The sequence below is a fragment of the Dermacentor variabilis genome, chromosome 8 (genome assembly GCF_050947875.1).
Source record: "Dermacentor variabilis isolate Ectoservices chromosome 8, ASM5094787v1, whole genome shotgun sequence".
Lineage (NCBI taxonomy): Eukaryota > Metazoa > Arthropoda > Arachnida > Ixodida > Ixodidae > Dermacentor > Dermacentor variabilis.
Window position 1 is genome coordinate 46,661,947 of NC_134575.1, and position 24,303 is coordinate 46,686,249.

The window sequence follows — 24,303 nt, forward strand, 5'->3', positions numbered from 1 at the left end:
CGCACTCCTTGCAAGGCAACCTCAGCCAATCCCCGATGAAGCTAAAACCAAACGCCGCGTGGTTTTCCAAAGCTGCTGGAGCCTTGTGCGGTGACACGACCAGGATATCGGCAACAAAAGCTCCCACTGCAACCCCATTTAAAGAGTAGGTGCCTGAACCTAGCACAGCTACGGCACCGCACAGTGTGCGAGACACAACCTCCAGAAAGGCGGCGACACACATGCTTGCCAAACGAATCAGCAAGCTCCGGCGCGTCAACTGTATTCCCTACCACGCACGCGACAGCAGCGCTCGCAGAGCGCCCAGCGGCATTCCACCGCCTCCCTTCCACCCGGTATCGCTTTCCGGCTGGGATGCGAGAGAACCCACTGACCCCCGTATCGTCATCTCCTTCCTTCTCGCAGCACGCTTTCTCCCCATTCCGGCGCTCCGGTCGGTGGCAGAGCTCGGGGGGGGCTCCGTAAAAGCCACCGCGAGCAGGCCCTGCGCTCTTCCAGAACGGAAGGAAGAGGAGGTGAAAAAAAGAAAGCCCGGAGCGAGAGAGAGAAAGAGATAGAGCGAGAAAGAGAGAGAGAGAGAGAGAGAAAAAGCCGGCGGGCGTTCGCCTGTTGCGCTTGGCGTCGGGCGGCGGTGGCGCGGACGCAGTGCGGAGCAGGGATGAGTGGGAAGGGTAGAGCTTGTATCGCGCGCCGCTCGGACGCCCGCCGCTGCGGGGCCAGCAGACGAAGCCGCGGCGGCCGCAAGGGCAGCGCGCCGCGCGCTCACCGCCCCGCTGGTCGCCCCGGTCGCTGCGCTCGCCCCTCTGCCGCAACGCCCTCGCCGCTGGCCCGTGGCATGGCTCGGAGTTAAACCGTCGCCCGCCGGGAGCAGCCAGCCCGCCGCTGTGCTGCTGCTGTAAGAAGCCTGGGAGTCCGGCGTCGCCCTGGAACCGCGGAGCAGCGCTGTCGCAGAGTGCACGCGCCAAGCGGTCAGTGAGTGCTTCGCACGGGAATTATCTTCTAGTGTCTTCTACTTTTTTTTTTTATCGCCACGAATACCCTAGATTTGGGTGGCGGAGAAGTGTTGCATCCGGCTCATCTTTGTTTTGGCAACGACCGGGCTGTAGCGCCCCTGTCTCTGCTTTCTTTTCTCGCTCTTTTTCGTGTTGGCTGTGAGGAGCCGATCTGCGTCGGTGCGTGGGAGTGCGCGTGCGGGGATTTCTCTCTTTCGAACTTTTTGTTGTTGCTGTTTATTGCATTAACGCTGTGCCACGCGAGTGACCTCGATTTTGGACTATTTCTTTCTTGGTGCCGCTCTTACGTTCTTGTGACTGTGGTTGATTTGGTGTCGGCATTAGGGCTTCGTACGTTTTCAATCTACGCCGAGAGACAGCCGCCTGTGTTACTTGACGAAATGGTTGCTAGTGGAGCCAACTTGTCTGTGACTTTCTTTTTTCTTTTATTGCATACGGCGGAGCGGGCGTTGATGATGTCGAACGAAGGGAAACGCGAAGGCATGGTTGTTGGGGAGCGCGGGAGAGGGGACGGTTTCTTGCGCTGGATTTTGTTCGACTGGCTGCCAACATGCGCGATACCGTCCAGTCACCTTCTGCGCAGATCACCGGAGCTTTCGAGACCACGTGGTCTCGGCGTGCAAGTGTGCTGGTGATGGGGAGCGGATGTGTACATAGCTTGCTCATGCACTCCCGCTTGAAATGTGGGGCGAAAGGAATTGTCGTTGTTAAACCGAAGGAAGAAAGCAGAAGGAATGCAGACGCTCTTTTGTTGCGTCGGGTAGTCTTAGTCTGTTCCTACGCGATCGTAGTCAACAATGTACGCATGAGAATATTGACGCTGGGAGCATACAGCTTGCAATTTGCTCTTGGCGGCCATGGCACCATGCGGATCGTAGGGCTGATAACAAAAAGAAAAATGGTACGTGAGATATGCGCAACAAAACTGGATTCCCCCTAAGAGTGGGCACGTGTGCCCACTGTTCGAAGCCTTTGGGACCTCCACAGGGACGAATCATATTAGAACCACCCTACACTAACGTAGCATAAATTTTCACTTTTTGCGGAACCCGAGTCCCGTATACTTTTGTGGCCGGCTGTACGTAGTTTCCTTCTAAGCTGCCCTTTGAAAATGTGCAAAAAGTTAGAAAGGAAGGGTGCGAAATGGATGGTAAAGAGAAAAGACACAGTTAATGTTGGTGCCGTTCAGCGATCTTTAGTGGGCACTGTCTGAGTTTATAATAACGTGTAGAGATCTCAACTTGCACTTGACAACCGATGCGGAGATACATTACCTATGTAGCTCGTGTATGTAATAACCTACGAAAGCCAAGGTTGAAATAACGTGCTCTGTTGAAGCAAATTGCAAAGGAGAATGTATGTGATGTGCAACCTAGTTGTATGTTGTAGTGAAAGTAGGAGCTTGTGCAAACATGTTGCTTTACAGCTTATAGCATAGCTCGCGGTTTGCGCTCTGCGACCGTAGAAAGGATGCAGAACGTGCACTGTAGCTTGCATACATAGTAACCTTTCAAACTAGAGTAGAAGCTTTGGAACTGTATGGAAGCGAGGAAAAAAAATTACGTGCGAACTGCGGCGCTGTTGGGCTTGCTTTCCTGTTGACAATTTCCGATTTTACACGAAACAACTTTCGAAAACGGCGCTCGCGGTCATATTGCGCTTTGCTTGAACTCTTCCTGTTCCGCTGTCCTTGGCTGCTTCTACTCTTGAGGGTGCGGTGAGAGGAATGTATGCTAAGAAATGCGGGATTTTTGATACTGCTGCGCACGTTTTCAAATGACGAATTCAGACTACACTGTTCGTTTTCTCGTTTCGGTCGAATGTGGTCCGGTTTGTTTTATGCCAATAGGTTTTAATTGTTTGCGTATTTTCGATTCTCTCTACTCTCCGGATTCCAAAAAGGAGGTACCGGCGAAGCACGAAGGACGCGCACACAAGGAAAGGGCGTTAGACACGCGCAGACGCTTTTACTCGTGTGAGCGTCCTTCGTGTTTTGCCGGTACCCCCTTCTTCAAGTTCATCATGCACCGACTGGCTCAAGAGCTTGCCGTAATGCATCTCCGAATTCCACCGTCTTTTCTTTCTTTTTTTGAAACAGTAGCCTACGTAAACGTAACTTAGTTGAAACCATATGAAGCCCTCAGAAAATGGATGCCATGAAAGCATAGGAGAAAATAACTGTCCGAAGGAAAGGAAAAAAAAATTAACAAAAAGAAAAGGCAAGTGGACCAAGCGACAGCTTGACGCTGTTGCAATGTGCAAGCTGTAATACACAACCTGCGTATTTGTACAGGATGTATCACTAGGAGTGTTACCCAGCGCCACTCACAATTATGGTGGCGTATGCAAGTTCCTAGCATCACTGACTGTCTCCCGCTCTTCTGGTGCACCCGCAGCTTTTGTTTATTTTTTTTCGCAAATTCAAATATGCTCTCCTTTCTCATGCGCACTACCTGAGTCTCGGCCAATTCCCCAGAGTGGGTAGCGTGACACTGTCCACATAGGGGTCCACTCTGTACTCTGCTATGGAATTGTCTCCTGTGGCAAGAAAAAAAAATGAAAAATCTGAGTTTATGACAATGTGCCGATGGAGAGGCGTATAGCTCGCAATTTGCACTCCGCGACCGTGGCCGAGACTCAGAACGTGTATTGCTTGCATCCTCACTGTTCAGTAAATAGAAAAAGGAAAGAGACAGGATCGGTTCTATGGATGTTGAGAGAGAGAGATAGAGAGAAAGAAAGAGATACGGCGCGCGAGGAACGCGTCCGTGTTGAGTTTTTCGACGAGGTCGCGACGTGGGCCGCATCGACAGCAGCTGTGGCGGTTCCTTCGCGAAATGGCCCCCACGCCCCTCGATTGCGAAGCGACGGATATAGTGTGTATCGCCATCATCGTTGGCTGAGCCTATTCTTTTTTCTTTGCGAGTCCTCGCCGTTATTTCTTTCTTTGTTTCTTTCTTCCGTTCTTTCTTTCTTTCTTTCTTTCTGTCTTTCTTTCTTTCTTCCTTTCTTTCTTTCTTTCTTGCATGGCTTTTGTGCTTTTCTTGGAGAATAGATCGGTCCCGGTGGTATGTGTGTGCGTGCGAAGAACACCGATACTCTGGAGATTCTCTCGTACAATTTTTGTCTGGTTCCGGAGCTGATGAATCGTGCTATAATTAAGAAAGCGACGTGTCCCTAACCCTAGCTAATAACCACTTGATGAGCGGTTGTAACCGGTTGCGATCTCGAAATGCTCTTTGTTAACGAACTAAACCCCTCTAACCTGTATTGTTCTCACAGTTACTTGCACAAATCCTCCTGTCTTATTTTTTTATGTTCCCTGCTTGAAGCGTTGAGTGAGTATCAACGGTAGTTATGACGTTTCTCCTTTCTTTATTGGTGATCACGTGCTTGATAAATAGATTTACGGTAAAAAAAATGAACTTTGTGCGTCGTCTTAAAAACGAAGTGATGCGCGCACTTCCGACATAACATTTATCGCCGAGAGAGCTAGAGGGACAAAGGATGCAGGGAGGTGTAAGGCAGGGAGGTCAACCGTGCGAGCGTCCGGTTAGCTGCCCTAAACGGTGGTGAGAGAAAAGGGAATACAGAGGGAAAGAGAACGAACGCCACTTGCGTGTAGGTGGATACACAGGCCTATAAACCGTCACCGAGGCTGTTGGAGTTAAAGATTGCAGTAACGCACGTATACGTTTTCAGCGTCAGCGACGGATCCGGCCACTCTCCGAGGATGTCGGTGTGAGAAAAAATTTCTGACGTCCGGATTGTTTGGTGCGGTCTGTAACGAGATGCGCCAAGACGTCGTATTGGGGACTGGTGCGGAACAGGCGTTCGACGCTTTTTTAAGGTCCACACGAGTCGCACTTTGGTTTGTTGGCCATTCCAATGTGCCAGTTGTCGGAGATTTTGGCTGCATGGTCTTCTGGTTAACATCCCTGCATTGTCTCTTTCTTTCCTCCTCCTCCTGGTCGTAATTTGACTTTGAAGCGGTACATATGCGACTGTGCGCAGAAATAAGTTCTTCAGTGATAAAACTTCTCTTGGATATGTGTCACGTACCAGTGGCCTCTGCCACAGCGGCAGCGTGTCGTTATTGCATCGACCGCTGTCACGAGTCACGGGCGTTTGGACGTCAGGCTGTGAGACGACGCTCTTGCGCAAGACAAATTCTGAGGATACGGTCCCGCGTAGCGCATGCGCGAACATACTTTTTTTTCTCGATGCCTGCCTTGATGGTCTCGTACTCCGTCCCATTCTCTTTGATGTACTTTCGCGCCTGTGTAACGTGGAAGGCTCATTCAGCGTTGAAAGAGCAATTTCCCAGAACATCTAGGTAACTCCGAACCTCGCTGAATTCTATAATTGCCGTATGTGCAGCTCTAGTGTTTCTTCAATCCCCTTGCGAAATCACATGTTAGTTCAGCGGGGAAAAGAAATGCAATATACCCAGACTTAAACTGAAAATTTCGGACTGGTATAACGCCACAATTTCTTAAAGCTCTATTCTATTCCTGTCATATCTACCACTCGCGACTGTCCGGTTCTGGTGATAAACATTAGCGGAGCATCGCTCGGATCCCTGACGAAGTGATAAAAAGAAGTTTTATCCATTAGAGAAGGTAAAATCAGACATCCACTCGTTCGTAGCAATTGCTACAAAGGAAAACCATAGCGTTCCTCGAAAGAAAAGCCTCACATTTGAAGAGAAATTCGCCCAGGTCCGGAACTCGAACCCGGGACCATCGCCTTTCCGGGGCAACCAGCTAACTCTACTACCTGAGCTAACCAGGCGGATAGCAGATGGCAGGGCGGGTTTCCGCAGAACTATTACGTCAAGTTTTGTCGATTGTTTCACTCTTGCGTAAACTTTATTCTAATCACAAAAATCAACTACACGTTATAGAATGTTGCTTGGTAGCGCGCATGTAAGAACAATTCATGTTAACATTCCTCGTTTTGAGTATTTATTTCGTCCATTTTCGTTATGCGGATGCCTACTATTCTTATTATTTCATTCCTGGTCACTTCTCGCGCGCGTGTGGTTGAGCCTGAAATGCCGTAATATTTTTAAGCACGAAGCACGTTCTTTTTCTGCCTTGTCGTAGGCAAGGTCAGAGGAAGGTTAACCACGATGACGTGTTTTGTATCCGAAAAAAAAAAAATATGGGCCAATACTGGAGATAGCGCAGCCTGCAAATGTGGATACAGCGCGAATTAAGGCAGTCCGCTCGATTGGCCGGTACCGCATATAAAGCAAAAAAAAAAAAACATAGTCTTCGAGTATAGTGCGAATTAAGGCGGTCCTAGGTGGGAGGTGGTGCACGTGATCCTGGACGTGAGCTCCAACAGCAACACGCCGTTATTTTCTTGCCGTTGTCGTCGTCACTTCGTTGCCTTCGTGGTCGCGTGATCGTTCTTTTCGCTGTCCGCGGCTTCAGCTGTGCCTCCTATTCGCGCAACGACCACTGGCCCTTTGGTCGTCGCAGATGTGATCAACGCAGACCACCACCTGTAGAACTCTGGTGTCACGGTTCTTCACTGCGCACACGGCCATCACGTCCTTCCCCATTTCTTCTTTCTAGTCCCCTTTTCCCTCACCCACAGTGTAGGGTAGCAAACCGGACGTTCGTCTGGTTGACCTCCCTGCCTTTCCTCTCTTTGCTATCTCTCTCTCTCTCTCTTTTCGTTGCCGTTCCGTGGTCTTCTTTCCGCCGTTTTTTTTTTTCATTATGATTCTGTGGCTGCTGCGGCCAGTCTTCTGCGCCGAGCGATAACTTGATCAAGCCCGCGCTAATCTGGTGAAAAACGGTCACCGGCAGAAAGTAAGACATCGTGCAGGAGATGTAATTATTAGCCTATCGCGTGCGCGACGCTTGACGGCCGCTGCTATTCTGTTTTCTGCGGTCATCTGCGGCCCACCGCATTTAGAGCTACATACCATCAGTGGTAAGGTGGCACGCTTGGCCCTTCGAATCGCCGGTATATGTTAGAAAGGAAAGTTAACGCGGACCAAGCGCTGCAATAAAGAAATGTTTCTCTCGCTCACTCTCTTCCCTAAGCTGCCCTCGGTGTCATAGTTTGTTGGCTTCATCATCATCATCATCATCATCAGCCTGGGTACGCCCACTGCAGGGCAAAGGCGTCTCCCATATGATGTGACTAACGAAAATCGGTCACCCTCGGTTTCCTTTTTTTTTTTTCTAGTTCATCGCGCAGCGAGGGTCTCGAATCCGGCGGCTTTAATGCCTTCAGGTAGCATGTGTGGATTTATTGACCGGTTGCCTTCAACAACAACAAAAAAAAAAGAAAGTTCACGTAGGGGTGACGCCTGCGAAAGAAGCGGTGGTCCACGTCCGCCGCCAAGGCGCTGGATAACACTCCCAAGGTTCTCGTAGATAAACATAAATAGCCCAGAAAGTGGACGGGAAAACGGCGCCGCGGTAGCTCAGTTGGCAAGAGAATCGCGCGTGTAACGGGAAGACGTCGGTTTGTATCCCGCCTGCGGGCAGTTGGTTTTTTCGTCCACTTGCAGTTCCACTTATTTCACGTTTATTTATTTCGATTAAGAACAGCAGGTAATTGCAACTGCGCTGCATTTGGTGTCATTGTTTCTTGGCTTCTTATCATCTGACTATATCTATCGTAATCTTTTGTATCAGTCAAGGTGAAAATGTGGCTGAATCAGTCATCCACATTGAAAAAAAAAATCTTACCCGTGACGGAGGAGAAGAGACGCAGAGCGACGACTGCTGTACGCGTCATTCCCCGCTTTTAATCTTGTCACTTCGCGTTAAAATTAGGTCACCTTGAAAGCAAGTTGGATGGGCTTCTGCTTCCTCTTCTTTTTTTTTTTTTGGTCTTATTTCTGTTTTCTTCCGCATCACATTTTTACGCCGCAGCTATTTATGGCTAGGCTTCCGTGCATTTATTTCGAGTGACAGTGACAGTGACAAGAACGTTATTAGAGTGTCCTGAGGAACTTGACTGTGGGGAACCGAAGGCTCTCCAATCAAGTTGGTGGCTCCGCCCACGGCGGGACAGGGAAGTGGTTACAGTGCTTTCGTATTACTACGGGAGAAGAAACAGGAGGTCATACCATGGCGTGGTTCCCGGCCCACGTGAACGATGTAACTAACCAAGCGGGTTGCAACCCTAACGAGCGGGCCAACAGCCTGGCACGTGAATTCACGAACCGCGCCCGAGCTAATGGTCCGGCTCTCCTACAGGAGCACCCCTTCAAAGATCATCTTACCACCTTTCACGAAATTACGTCGCATTGCAGATACAGCAGGAGGAAATTCCCTCCCCCCCCCTCCCAGCCCGAAACTGAACGGGGCTCAGGACGTTGCTTTCAGGCTTTTACAAACGAGATTCTAGAGTGCGTGGGCAAAAACCGTGGGCGGATCCCGAAAGTGTTGCGGTAAGGGTCCAAGGACAATGGCACATACCCTAAGGACACCGGTTGGTGGGCTCCGGGACCTGTAACGCTCCCTTGAACTACCCTTGTCAAACCCGAAAGTGTTGCGGTAAGGGTCCAAGGACAATGGCACATACCCTAAGGACAGCGGTTGGTGGGCTCCGGGACCTGTAACGCTCCCTTGAACTACCCTTGTCAAACCCGAAAGTGTTGCGGTAAGGGTCCAAGGACAATGGCACATAGCCTAAGGACACCGGTTGGTGGGCTCCGGGACCTGTAACGCTCCCTTGAACTACCCTTGTCAAACCCGAAAGTGTTGCGGTAAGGGTCCAAGGACAATGGCACATACCCTAAGGACAGCGGTTGGTGGGCTCCGGGACCTGTAACGCTCCCTTGAACTACCCTTGTCAAACCTGGGATTCAAAGAAGTCCCAGGCACAAGGGTAAGAACAAAGGTGTTTGTTCGAATGTAAAAATAATATTAAGGGTAAGAAAAACAAACAGACAATAAAAGTGAAGTGTAAAAGGGAAGAGAAAATGACACAAGTGTCAGGTCGTAGACCAGGGTATGTTGTCCATAGGGCTAGTAATAGGCCACGTGGTCATCGCGTATCTCATGGGACGCGAAACGTAGCCCAAAAGGCCGACACACGTCGGCCATGTCTACGTTCGCACCGCCCTCTCTTTGTCGGCGTTCCAAGCGCTTTCGTATCTACAGACATATGGATAACAGCGCAAACAGACGACCACAAGACGGGAGACATGTACGCACAAGCGCTTGGTGTATACGTGTCCCTTATTGTGGTCGTCTGTTTGCGCTGTTGCCCATATGCCTGTAGATGAACCAACTCGCCCCCCCGCCCCCCAAAAAAAAATAAGTGTTGATACGTGTCTAGTTTCATTTCCTTCCTCTCGTTTCAGGGGCGCTGTCCCGTCTTCCGCGCGAATGGCGATAAATGTGTGCGCGTACATTTAGTCACGATGGCCACCAATGAAGATAACGAATGATTTCGTACCTTCATTCAAAATCTTGCGTCACCTCTGTGTCGTGTGCCAAACATCTTCGACGGTCGTCGTCCTCCTCCACGGAGTGCAATGGCTCATGTCTTTTTTTTTCCATCGCTTCGTTTCCAGAGCCGGGTTGAGTTCGTTACACTGACCGAAATTGAAGGAACGGAGCATGGATGAATAGATAAGCGAGAATGAGGCAGCACATACAAAAACAATGAATCAAAAGAGAAAGAGATATAAAAAAAATAAGAGCCTCAGGCGTTGGCATTTTCTTCTTTTTTTTATCAAAGGTCACTGTTTCGAAGGGGGCAGCGGCGGTGGTGTGTGCGTTCGTAACAAGTTTACTCAAATTGGCTGCAAACTCGATTTAGTGTCCCTTTTGAAGTGGCCAAATCTTACCCAATCTTCACCTCCCCGCAACAATAACATTTTCCACGCGCACGTCCGCACACTCTAGTTTTTTTTTTCTTTTTAATCCCTCGTCGGCCTTCACTTTCCGAAAGACGGGCAGAGGTCTGCGCGCGCTGAGCGGATTTATGCTCTCGCCTTTCGCTCTGCACCATACTGACGTGAACTCCTCATAGCTAGAAAGCATATAGCCCGCACGCGTTGCCGCGTAGGATCGTAGTTCCGTGCAGAGAGGATTACGAATGGGGATCACTTCGCTGCAGGCCGAGGACTCGCATGGCATAGATTGATGGAGGAGTAGACGGAGGAGGGAGGTTTCGTTTGCTGTAGGCACGAAACCTAGCCTCGCAAGTGTAGGGCGCAATCGCTTCGCATAGAGTGCGGTGCTATCTGAGAACCGCCACATTCGACGACGACGACGATGATGATGACGATGATGATGACGATGATGATGATGATGATGATGATGATGATGATGATGATGATGATGATGATGATGATGATGATGATGATGATCGGGATCACCTTTTGAACGGGGAGGGGAGAAATAGCCCTCTAGCCGGCCTGATTTCATTAGGTTTTACTACATCTATCACTATCTAGCCTTTCGCTTTCCTGATCTCGATCTTAACTTTTGTTTTCAAAGCGTTCATCACTGTACAATACAATTACCTACAGTTGCAATGCCTCCGGTTCTATCTGTCCCTACCCTCCGCGGTGGCTTCGCGGCGGTGGTGTTGCGCTGCAATGTACGAGGTTCCGGGATCGAATCCCGGCCACCGCGACCGCGTACCGATGGAGGCGCGACATCCCAAAAACGCCCGTGGCCCGCGCGTTGGGGGCACGTTAAAGGTCCCCTGGTGGTCAGCAGTAATGCGGAGTCCTACACTACGGCGTGCGTCATAATCAAATCGTTGTTCTGGCATGTGAAACCCCAGCATTCAATTCTATAAGTCTCTTCCTTGCTTTCTTCCCCTTTCTTATTCTTTTATTTATTTATTTTTTGCGGCACACCACCTGGTAACACACTAGGAATACAAAGTAATATATAGTAGCCAGGATGGATTTGAACAGGTACACAATTGCGTGCAGGTCATCTGTTTAACGTCGACACGCGGTTCACCATTAACACAATAGCTTTCTATCACTGAGAAATTTTGGGGAGTGGATAGATGAATTGTAACTCTACTGGACCGTCGGTTATCTGGCCTGCCCAGCTTCACTGTACAGGGAGCTGGCCAGATTACATTGCATGGCCCTCGCACCTCCATTTTGTTTTCCCTTAATGTTAACTACAATATCGGTTACTCCCGTTTGCTATCCGATTCACGCCGCTGTCTCCCTGTCTCTTACGGTTGCGCCTGACATTTTTTCTTTCCTTTACTCGTTGCCCGCTTCCTGCATTGTTCTCAAGTTGCTCTGTTAGCTTTGTTACTGTTTGTTTAAGATGCTCTGTTTGCTTACGCATATGCTAGTACCATGACTGTGGACTTCTCTATTCAAGGGTAGCGGTAAAGTTCCGGTCACGACTCGGTAATGCCTACCGCGTGCACTCCAAGTCATTCTTATTCTTCTGTGAGGCAGTCACTCTCAGACTTCTACGAACAAGCACTTACCCGAGCCCCGCGGCCCTGCACAAAATATACCCCGAACGGTTCTCAAGCCCGGACTGTCCGCTGTGCGGTGGTTATGCGGACTTCGAGCATGTCCTGTGGGGCTGCGCCCTTGCTGGTCTCACTTTCACCTAAGAGGAAATGATGAAGTTCATTAAGGCCCAGGACCGGACCTCTCAAATCCTGGCAGCCCAGAGGGCCAGCGACAGGACCGTCAGGTTTCATCTGACGGTCCCCGATTGGGCCTAGCCAGGTAACGTCGAGTTTACTCGCGTCTATTGTGGACCAAATAAAGTTGTCTCACTCACTCACTCACTCTGTAAATTTCCTTCTTATGATCAGGATTCCCTCCGAGTAATTGACCTAAATGAACGTACCCTTTCGCAAATTCTAGGGTGTGACTGGCGATCACGAATTCTTGTAGTCCGTCCAGGTTATTTAACATTACCTTTGCCTTCTGCATAATAATCTTAATAATAATATTTGGGGTTTTACGTGCCAAATCATAATAATCTTAAACCCTACTCCTGAACTTTCTCGAATGATGCCGATTAGAGTAACAAAATGGGGGCCAAGGGAAAGCGAGTGCAGTCGACGACGACTGGACGACGACTGGACTGGAGTGATGATATTAGGGAAGTTGCAGGCACAGTCTGAAATCGGCTAGCTGAAGAACAGAGTAATATGCCATTATTGAAAGAAGGAGCTGCTTTTTAATTACGTGTACGGTGAAGAAAAAAAAGGACGGGCATATTGCTTGCCTCGGACCATCAGTAATTGGCGCGATCGAATGTCACCTTTATGTGCTGCTGTCGCTAATGAAGCCGACGGCGGTGTTAGTAATTGGGCGAAACGCCTACCACGGGCGTCATGTCCGCGGTAATTATTTGAAGATTATTCAAGAGACATTATCCGGCTAATTAGGCGCCGGTTACTCCTTCTTTATAATTTTGTTCTCTTTCACTGGGGCGGGAAGAATTTATTATGAGAGGGAGTTAAGCTCGCGTCAGCTTCTCATCGTTGTGCCATCAAGCAAAGCTGCAGTCTTCCGGCCCACTTACGGTGTCGTCAGAAAAGACAGACAGAAAGAATGAGGGAAACAAGAAAAAATGAGAAAGAAAGATGAAGAAAAATTGCTTCTTGTATTGATATAGGGTCGTTAAATAAAGTAATGGCTAAGACAGGCACGGTGCGAACATCATGGGACATTCTGCGAACAGACGCCCGCCTAACACGTATATACTATCATCATCATCACCACCACCACCACCACCATCATCATCATCATCATAGTTATCATCATCATTATGCACTTATGTGTGATGGAAGCAAGCGTCCCTTCGTAATGATCTAGGTACATTAGGTAGAGCAAAGACTAAGAAAAGAGCAGTGCGGATGCCATATTGGACACTGCGTGGTGTGGATGTCCGCGTGGACACTTAATTCTTACCCAAGGTGTGACGGCTGATGATTTAGGAGTACGGAAGCTCGTGCTGTCGGTTCAACAGTAGCAACGGCAAAGCAGCGTAAAATACATAACCAATTAGGAAGACGTGACACACACAACTTGGGTCTTCCTTTCTGCAAATGTTCTTGCCATGTCTCTGCCATTTATGATAGGGATTTACGAACGTCTTTACTTAGGGGTCAATTCCGATTCCTTAGGTTTCTGTAACGTTCACGGCGATCCGATAAAACCAGTGCTTTCGCATTTCGCCTTTAACGCTGCACTAAGGTCAGGGCCGCAAATGCAATCCCGCGATCACGGACTCAGTAGCGCAACAACATCTGATGCGGAGATGCGGAGCGGCCACCGTTGTTTCGAAACCAGGGTTCCAGGATCACGCACTTGGTGGCGCTATCTCCCAGGCGCTCATCGCGTAAATAGGTAGCCCTTGATAATGAAAATAATAAATGCAAAGGAGAGAAGGCAGTTGAGCTTGGGCTCCGGCCTTACACCTCGGTACCGTCCGGCACAATTCCAGCATAGCACCGTAGCCTGAAGCCATGGCGGGACCCGGCATCCGGGCTTCGTACAGGCTATGGATTCAGTACGGTCACGTTTGTGCCACGCATTAGATAGTCTGTGCAAGTGCCTGTCAAAAACATGCGCATAATCAGGCTAACGAACCATCCAGAACAGTTTTTATCAAGATTCGAACGGATTTTCTGCAGGTGGCAACATCCAGGTGCGGCCATCGTTCCGACGCATTGTTCGACCCATCAAATGTCGTTGGAGAAGAAGTACTTGCCCCCCTAAAGCTCCTAGCACGTGCACGTCAACACCAGCTGCTCCGGAGTACGATCGATCGTGCCCCCCCCCCCCCCCGCCGACAATGGAGTCAACAAATTGCCAACAATTTTTCCAGAGATCTACAACAGGTTCAAAAGGGCCAGAGCAGCAATCATTCTGACCCGTAGTCCGAAGAATGGAACGATTCTGGCGGTTTAGATTTGCCACCTAAAGAAAGGAAAATGCACATGCGTCAGCACTGTCTCGTCATCAGGAGGATGAGTGTGAATGGGATTATGATAGAGATGTCAGAACTTGTTGGAAACCTGTTGGGTGTGGCCGAAGTCTTAACCAGTACCGGTAAACCTATTTGGAAAGTTTTTTTTTTTTAACGATACGGGTGATCTCAATGGAGCCGCACCAAGAATGACACGCAACAGTCTTTCAACAAGTTATGCCGGTTCCAACAGGCGAGCAGCCACTTCCTCGACTGGTTGTACCAGTAGCCACATCCAGCAACGTTGCACCAGGTTACGAACAGGTTCCAACAGGTTCCAGGAATTGGAATATCCATATCTGCGACGCGTTATTCGACGGATAAAATGGTTTTATTCCACGCACACTTTGCATGGGGGACACTTCTTTGTATAGTAACCACCTGATCCTGTCCGGGAGACGACTCGAGAATATTATTGCCCGATTGCTGGAACTCGTTGGAACTTGTTCGAATGCTTTTTTATAGATTCTAACCAGCTGTAACAGTCTGAGCAGCCGGTCTTCCGGAATAGTCGTACAAATAGTCGCATCCAACAGGTTTTCAAAAGCCATGGCGTCGTCCACTCTACACGATGAATTTGACGCCTATGTTTTCTATTGAAGCTGTTGGTGACATGACAACTATAGTTAGAACGATTTAATTTCGGAGTCCGTGTCGGTTTTCATCAGCATAAACGTTTGCCATGATCGCCGTGGTAAACTAGTTGAGGCGTACTTAAAGAAATTGTCCAGTTTAAATCTCTTTCTCAGCTAACAAAATATGCTAGTGAATTATTTAGCTGTCAGCAATAACGAATTTTGTCGTGATGCTGTTAGTGTTGTCATTCGCATATTACGACAAGACTGAGAGCGCTATGAATGTAGCGAAAAGATTCTATTAGCTTTATTGCTATATATGTTATATATGTAATGTATATATGTGTAAGTTTCAGCGCTATATGCAATTAACAACGTTGTAATCTTTAAAAGTAAACCTGTTCATTTGGCACCTTATAGCTTTCTAAGGAATTTCTGTAAAACAAGTAAAATGCCTACGGGGGAAACAAAAGCTTCCGTTAGCTTAAGTGTAATATTTAATTAACGCCTCCCTCAGGTAAAGTAGGCTTTGTGAGTGTGTTGCTGCATTTCATGTTTCTGATTAGTAAAAAGCAGTAAATTGCTCGAGTCCAGTGACGAAAGCTTTGATTGCCTTCAGTGTCTGGCAAACAGTGCATCACTGCCTAATTAATGCTATACTTGTGTGATAAGGTAAACTTACAACCAACGTACACACAACTCTTAAAGGCGAAGCTTAAGCGTCCTCCATCTTTTCGTCTTTATAGTGTTTTAGTTGAGCGTGTTTACGTTCCGCTAAGCAGCTAAGCGGAGCGGAAGCGCGAAGGCGCATGCGCCGTCCGCTTAGCCGTAAGCGGGCTAGCGGAGCGAGGAACACGGTTCACTTAAAAACTGCCTGAGCGGAGCGTGCTGCGCAGCGCTTTGGCTAGCGCTGGCATGAGAAAGGACTGGATTGGCTGCAGAAAGCAAGCGCGCTGGCTATTACGTGGGGTTCCCCAAGACGGCGCTTTATTTTCCATTGGATAAAACGGACCGGTAACGCATTACAAGCGCACGTCTAGATACTTCATGGAGAAATAAGTTATATATATATATATATATATATATATATATATATATATATATATATATATATATATATATATATATATATATATATATATATATATATATATATATATATACGTTTTACTGTATAAGAGTGATCATAAGGTGTTTTTATTTTCTTTAATTACCCTGAATTTGGCCAGCGGGCGCTGCAACTACAAAAGGTCCGCTCCGCTGTGGCTTAGCGGGGCAGCTCGGAGCGGAGTGTACCGTGAGGACGCTAAACTAAACACTCTTTTATTGCGAAGTTCCATCCTCAGTTCCTCAGTTTAGTACTGAACCGCTGTAGAGGCATGGTTTCGTACTCCCGTGAGGCCCAAGCTCTAAAGATGTAGCCCTAGTTTTCTATTCCACCGGTGACGTAAAGATTTCGTTATGGCATCGTCGCCTCGGTCCCTTACTCGATTCTGGATGAATAGCCTCACTTATGAGGTTTTCAGCCTCGGTCTTGTACTCCGTTGTTGACGTACATCATCAGTTGTCACAATGCACGTTCAATTTCGCACTCGTCTCCGTTTCGAGCAGCCTCACTTCCGTGCTACATTGTTGACGCGCCATCTCACGCTATAGTTCGCTTCTTTTCTCCGTTTCGAAAAATCGGGGCCTGGTCTACAAATCGAGCAGATGCGGTATCTTTCCTTCAGCAACTGTTCGCGGCGTTCGACATAACGAGTTTAACGCTTCAGCAACGCCACGACGCATTTTTCCCCTTCCCTTCTGCTTGCATAAACGAAGTTTTGACAGGGAACTCGTCGACGCTCAAATTTATGCGTGAAAGCCACCTCCGGTGGCAATGCCGTTGTTTCGCCGGTGACGCTCAAACTGCGGGACGCGGATGCCTCCTCCTCCTCCTCCTCCTCCTCCGACGCCAAGCGCCCATCCATCTTGTCGGCTCGCGTTACGTCATTGTAGAACGAGCAACTTTACGCCCGCCAACCGACTGAGTTGCCTCTGCTCGTGGGCTCGCGGCCCTTTCGCCGACGCCACAAAAGCTCTCGTTCGACGTTCGAACGCTTGTACACGGTCCTGGTTCTCTTGACTTGTGCCGTTGTTCCTGCCCCGTAGCCCCCTCGTCAAATGCACCACTCATGTCGAGAAGGAAAGTTCGATTTATCGTGCGAACAAATGTTCCTTCCCGGGACGACAGCCGAAGCTGAACTGGGGCTTAATTTTCCGCGGCTACCGGGAACATGAAAGCGATGTCTTTTTTTTTTCTTTCCTCGCCAGGTCACGTCGGCTCTCATGGAATCATTTATAAAACTTTTTTCATTTCCTGTGACGCTGTGTTTTCTCATGTTATAACAGGGGAAACAAGCAATGCGTGAGTCGTATCTTTGTAGGGGTGGGAAGTTCTTGGTGTTTATTTGGGGACGCCCGCTGATACACTGATCCAGAAAACGCGTCGTTTATAACATAGCAGGGTATCAACGCAAGGAACATATTATGCTGCATCGGAATGGTTGTTAGCCCTTGCCGATAGGTAAGGACGTGTCTGCCAGCTGTCGTAGACGGCTCGCGTTTTGCCTGCATGAGAAAAAAAAAATCGAAATGAAAGAAATCTTTACAGGGCGGGGAGATTTCGGATAGGTTTGCTGGTGCCTCAAAATAGATATAGAAGAGGAACTACAAGCAGCCTTAACATGCAGCACTATGTAAAGCGCCTGTTTGCTACGTGGATGGATTGCAATTGGCGTAAAATTGTTTAGAACCACGTTTGTGAATGCATAGCACTATACTTTGGCATTAGTTTCGCAGAATGCGTCAAGCGCTGAGAGTAGCTGAGTATAAAAGGAAGAAAGAAAACGGAAATGTGACTGGCAAAAGAAACGGGATGACAGAACGCAAGACACGGCGCAAGCTGCCAATAAAATATATATATATATATATATATATATATATATATATATATATATATATATATATACACTATGCGGCGAAAGCGAAGGTGCGCGCCCGCGCCATCTGCTGTCGTCGTATTAAAACGCAGTGGAGCGAAAAAGTTGCACGCGGTCGGGAACACGCTTTTCCACTGTGACCTCGTGCTCCAAGCTCGGTGCGCCGTACCACGATGCCGCCTCGCTGCGCCCTTTTAACTTTCGGCGGGGCGACGTTCTTGTCTGATTACGCCACCTGAATGCTTCCTTAACTCCCTGGAAAATAACACGTTGTTGCGTTTCGCCTGCGACGCGCGGTTTTGCCGGCGCGACTGCGGCGGGGCGGCAGACATTTTGGCCCGTTCGGCGTCGCCGCAACGCTCCCCGCCAGGCGTTTCCAGGCGTTTCCAGGCGCGACTGCGGCGGGGCGGCAGACATTTTGGCCCGTTCGGCGTCGCCGCAACGCTCCCCGCCAGGCGTTTCCAGGCGTTTCCAGGCATGTTCCGATGCCACGTGTCTTCATGTGCGTGTGTGAGTGTATGTGCCATTGTGCCCGAACGGCGGCGATGCGACAGCAGGGGGTCACCCTCTCCTTCCAGTCATTGTGCCCGACCAGAGGCGCTACGAGAGCCGAAGTTACCTTCTCCTCCCAGTCTTTGTGCCCGACCGGCGGCGCTACGACAGTGTGCGTCACCATTAGCCCATTGTACAATCACGTGCTCGTCTATTGAGGGGTTCCTTCTTGCCCTCAACTGCGAGAGTATAAAAACAGCTGCCCCCGGACGCCAAAAGGAGGGCTCCGATTTCTTCTGTTGAGTAAAGTGCTCTCCCGTCTCTCTACTTCGGTCAACCTGACCGCCAACTCTTTGCGATGTTAAAATAAACAAGTTGTTTTGTTGTTACCAGTCGACTCATGCTTTGCCGGGACCTTCGGATGCTTCCAGTTGTACCCCAGGCCGCCAGGCCAACGCTACCCTTGGGGCTTGCGACCCAGGTACAACCACGGGCGTCAGCGCCGAGTTCCCAACAACCGATGCCATCGGTGGGATCCAAACAACGTAAAACAATTATGCTTTGTTTGCTCGAGCATACCTGACGTTGCTTTAATGCTGCTTTCAGCACGAAAGTGCACATCCCTGACTGAAGTGCTTGAAAAATAGCAATAAACGCGATAACGCGGGTTTTTTTTTTTGTGCGACGGTCAGTCGGTCGCAAAAATTTACTGGACAGAGGTACCGCTGCAGATGTGAATTCTTGTTGTGCTATTCCCTGGCACTTCTAAATTAGTAGATTAGTATGTTCATTAGAAAAAGGAACTACTGCAGACTATGACTTTAAGTAGTAGGATATGGACGCAGGTTTCGAGGAAAATAATTTTGTTTTTGCGAATGTAATGTCCCGTAACCTTTTGTGGCCGAGTGTACGGGCAGCTCGGCTTTGCGATTGGCGCTGAGGGCGACGGAGTCTTACGTCCTGATGATATACAAATGTTAGGGAAAACCGAAAGCGGGACTCGCTTCTGCACGCACTCACTCACTCACTCACTCACTCACTCACTCACTCACTCACTCACTCACTCACTCACTCACTCACTCACTCACTCACTCACTCACTCACTCACTCACTCACTCACTCACTCACTCACTCATACACCCGTGCGACTTATACACTAATTTTTTCTTCGGAACTCGTGGGGTGCTACTTATACAAAGGCGTGACTTATTATCTCCGAAAAATAAGGTACTTCCTGTGAACTTCTTTTATGTTAAGAATTCGGCGACTCGTTGATGCTTGTGTCAAAGGGAGTGGGAGCCCTGTGAAGTTGCTCTACACAGCGGCTTTTTCACTCTTTCCTGATGTTGCACCGAACTTTGAATAACCTTGTATCGAAAGCAAGTTACACACAAAGAAAAATAAAGAAAAAGAAAGAAAGAAGGGAAAGTAAGAAAAAGTTGCAGTTTCGCTTAAAAGGCGGAACACCGATTGCGATAGCAAATTGTGAGAGAGGTATACAAAGTACGGATAATAGTTTTATCGGCCCTATAAACTCGTGAACATTTGCTTACTAGCTCAATTAGGGAGCGTGGTGTCATGCGCGCACAGGTGAAAAGACGACTCACTCGATGACCGTGGACACTCGCTGTCAAAGCGCTGGCGTCAGGATATATCGCCCGCAGCAGCGACTAGCGAATTGACCTTCGTGCTGCGTCTCGCTTCAATGCGAACCAAGCGGCGAGAACGTAGCGCGTACGAAGCTATCAGCCCTCGGTGCACGGAGACTCGGTACTCATCGCAGATCGCTTTCAAGATAGCGCCCGCGCAGCCATGCTCAGCCACCGCCGGAGTAGAACACCCCTCCCCCCCACCCTCCGGTACATTTCGCGCGATGAACGACGGCGCGCTTCCTCCTCACCTTTCTCTCTCGCGCGCACGAGATCGAGCTACCATCTTCGGATCACCCTCGCACACTTTTACTCGCACCCGCACCATGAGGCGACGATGTTGTCGCACTTGGAGTTCATACGGGACACCACGGTGACACCGAGGGGGGAAATGCTCCCGGAGTGGCCGTATAATTTCTATCGCAATAAAACATCGCGACGGTACCTGGTACAATAGCGCCGAAAGCTGCGTATGGGACCCTTAGCTCTTGCCACCGTTAGAGATAAGTGCCGCATAACTGCACTGTTAAATAAATGGAGGGCGTCGTCTACGGAAGAGCTCATTCAGCGCTTGCTCGGTGTGCTATTCAGGGTGGGTAATTCTCGATGCTCTTGCATAATAATCGGGAAACGTCACATTGGCGCCGGTCACGTCGGCGTACGTCGAAAGGGCCGTGATATAATCTCTTCCGATGACAAATATGGGCGGCGAGATCGCAACCGTAATCCTTTAAGCAATGCGCATTTTACCGGCGCTTCCAAAGCGCGCGCTTCCTAAATTGTTGCCTCGCCGTTAAAGCTTTCGTTTGTTTTTGGCACTGCGTGCACATAAATGCCCGTTGACACCGAACCGCTTTGCTTCATTCTTTCTGTTCCGCGACCTGCAGAAAAAAATAGGCGCAGCGTCATAAACGGCGACGTCGGGTGGCGTACAGAGAAGCAATTTAGGCTTAGCAGTTTACGTGGCTTCAAAAAAAAAAATAATAAAAGCACGGGAGAGCGCGGATGCTACGGGCGACGTCTTTTGCTGAGTGCATAGAAGTTATTTAGGCTTAGTTCTTTTCGTGACTTCACAGGCCGACCGTCGAGAGCACCGCGAGCGTGAATGTTGCTCAGTATGCGAGGCACTTAGGCTTAGGGCTGCGAGCGCTTCTGATTTTCGCTACAACGGAGATAGCTGGAATTATTCGTTTAAGCTTACTGTAGAGCGTATCGTATACGGCGCTGTCACATTCTCCTCGCCGCTTTGATGGGATTTGGCGGTTCGCCAGATTTCGGAACCATCGTGCCGATGCAGAGGCGAAGAGTCTCACGCGTGCGCGGGGCTTGAGCTGTTGGGACGCGCGCTGCTCGTGATACCAAGGAATATTCGCCCGTGGAACGAAGCAATATGCTAATTTATGAAAATTTGTCGTTTCATTTTTTTCTAGTTTGTTTTACACGCAAATTTTGTAGAGCATGTTGAAGCGAAGCCTCCGTGCTGTGTCTCCCATATCTCGAGTAATCTCGAAGAGTCTCGTCGACCGTCGATCCGAGAAGAAATATCGGCGCTACACTTGTCACGGTTGCCCCTAAAGGAAACAGAAAACACGATTTAATTGCCAGCCTGCGATAAACACTTCCCAAGTACTTATCTGCGAATTCTACACTGTATTTTAACAGTGGGAGTACTCGCAACTGCCCTCTTATGTAAGTGCTCGCCGCTTATATACCTTGCTGTTCGAAAAATCTTGAGCTCCAATAAAGGAGTGATTACGCGTGTTTTCGAAGTTATACATATTCTGCCACTCTTGGCGCACGTAAGGTGATGACACTTAGCAAATGTATTGCAATATGAATGTACGAAATTTTATGCTACTCTAATTTGAATACTATAATTTGACGCCACAGTCTGTCTCGAAACGTCGAACGGGGCGTCATCATCGTAATTATGATGTCATGACAGAAGGCAAATGTGGTTGACGTCGTTTAGAAATACGGCTAAATTGATGACGTTGCTCATATATATGCGAGAATGCTGTGGACGATTCCTTGTGGCTACGCTCGTCACTTCATCATGACGTCATGACAGTTCATGATGATGTGGGTGCGGAAACAGAAACTGGTTGGTATAGAAACAACAACTATTGCACTGAATTATTATATCGCTGCAGCCTCCAAAAGAAGCAGAATTAATAAATAGCAAAGATTATAGCATCAAAAAGAAATAATAGAAGGCGGGGACAAAGGCAACAAAGCTGACTGGTAAACTTTTAATTCAGCTTATGCATATGGTAAAGAACATGGCATGCACGCAGCAGATGCCTCAAGGCGCAGCACTATTGGAACTGTTCAAGCAACGAGCAGTCAAGATACGCTATTTGTTTTTTGATGAATTGAGCGATTGAATGTCTGCTGGCACAATTTCGCGACGATAGTGTACCCGGTCTCTTTTCTGTTATATTATCTGCAGATTGCCCTCAGTTTCACGTAAATTTTGTGAATTTGGGCTCGATCTACACTATAACAATTGTTTCCTCAAGTTTTACGAGATTTGAGCTGAACTTGCTGACCCCCTCATGCAAAGTCCCGTCTGGGGACCCTTGAAGTTCAAATCAAAATTAAAATAAAGTTCATCACCTTGGAAACTGGTAAGCTTGAACTAAGCAAAATGCAGAGCCTTCACCGAGCGCAAGTAGGAAACATTCCGGATGCGGAGAAATTACAATTTGAAGTAATTCTTCTCAATGCAGCAATGCCTATTGATGAAGTAATTGCAGAAGGAATTCCCATTGGTGTCCTCGGTGTAGCCTGTGTCCGCAAACGCCGATGCGGAGTTGCTCATAAGCCATGGTACTTCAGCGTCAACGTGACACCACGGAATACAGTTGCTTTTTTTTTGTGAGGTGGGGGGGGGGTTCTAATGTTTGTTTCTGCTTGCTGTTTGTCTTGCTTCCGCTTCTTAAGTCGGCGCTGCATGCACACTCCAGCGGCCCAAGATTGCCCGCCGAGTAAAGACCCCGTAGAAACCGTCATAGGCCCACGATGGAGCGTGAGAGACTGACCGCGAGTATCTTTACGATGCAGCTGGCGAGTTTCCATACCGGGGGGCGGGAGGGGGGGGGGGGACCGGAAGCAGGGCCATCATCCGGTCGTTTCGGCGATCAATATATTCAAAGCCTGGGGGGTACAGCTGCTTCGATCCGCGTCGAGGCTGCTTAGGGTGGCGCGGATGATATTCGGGATGCCGATCCCTTCCTCCCTTCGACGGCGACCGCATTTAGGGATAGAGTGACAGAAGCGCGCGTCGTGGGTGGGCATTTGTTTCCCAGCCTCGCGAGAAGACAATTTACGCCGTCGTCGGCACAATACGAGGGCGAATCCCACACTCGAGGTGTGGCCCAACGGCCGGTCAGTTTTTTGTGAAGCAGGCTTTCGGCACACATCTAAGGGTGGCGGATTTTACGTGACGCAGAAGTTAAATTGAGGGCGAGACAGACGGACGTACGGACGGGCAGACAGGCAGTTGGACGGACGGACGGACGGGTAGAGAAATTGTTACGTGTTATGTATATATATAGTGTTACAACATGTAGATAGACAGAGACAGAGAAATGCTTTGACGAGATCTGAGTACATTTGCAACTAAAAAAGGTAACACTTCGAAGGTATGACGTTCGGGAAACATTTACATGAAACATTATATTAAACCTAATGTTGATCGAGAAATGCCGGACCTGCCGTCATCGAGGTTATTCTGACGTAGAGGTAAGTTTGCTGACCTTGCGCAGAAATAAGGCTAGAGAACGCGACGTTGATTCTAAAGAAATGAAGCTAAAGGATAGTGGCGCGCGTGTTTCAGATGGCTTCGATCGTGTCCAAGCGCCGCAACGATTTCAGCAACTGAGCGAGTCAGTGCATGGTCACGTCACGACGCATCCACTACGGTGGCTACCGAAATGGAAACTTTGTGGCAGGCCCAGGTATCATATGAAATAAGTGATGTATGAAACACACCATCCATCACGTGATTCCGGCCTCTCATTTGCTCCCTGCTCCCAGAGTTGGCCAAAATAATCGCCTTCGAGATCTGTTCCTGCTATGCAGAGAGCGTTGGGGCACAGATTTGGACACGACCTCTTATTCGGGGTTGGAGCTGGGCCGTTTGCAAGTATACTTTTCGGAGGATTTAGAGACCTTTATTTACCGCAAAGAGAAACGACATATGGCAAATGTGGCGTCAGCACTCCTTTATATGTCTCTGCGAAAGTAATCTCTATAGCATGGTGCCCGACGAAGCAGAGGAAATAATTCCGTTAAACGGTGGGGTGTTGGCTCAAATGTTTCTAGCGCCGGTAGAATGCGGGATCATGCTTAAGGTCATTCCCGCAAGCCGGTTCGGCCCACCCCCACCCACCCACCCACCCATGCACCTACCCACACACACGCACGCACGCACACATGGACACAAAAAGGCAAAAGAAAGAAACTGATCGCAAACAGACTCGCCTTGTCTTACGCGAGCTGTTAGGGACTGCGAAAAGACGCGTTCCCTAACGCGAGAGGACTATACTGCACCCGCCTCCGACACCTTCTCCTAGGCCTCTTTAGCGCTGTACGACTTTTTTTTTTTTTTTTTCGGGGAAAAAAAC

The 24,303-nt window shown here is 48.8% G+C and overlaps 1 protein-coding gene across 2 annotated transcripts in view; it reads left to right on the forward strand.

Annotated features, from left to right (window-relative positions):
• Positions 1–654: 654 nt before the first annotated feature.
• Nmdar2 (glutamate ionotropic receptor NMDA type subunit 2) overlaps positions 655–24,303 on the forward strand; it is a 218,936-nt gene continuing 195,287 nt past the window's right edge. For both annotated transcript variants that reach the window (XM_075702104.1, XM_075702103.1), the window contains exon 1: positions 655–968. The gene's annotated coding sequence lies outside the window, so the exon portion shown is untranslated. The remainder of the gene's footprint in view (positions 969–24,303) is intronic.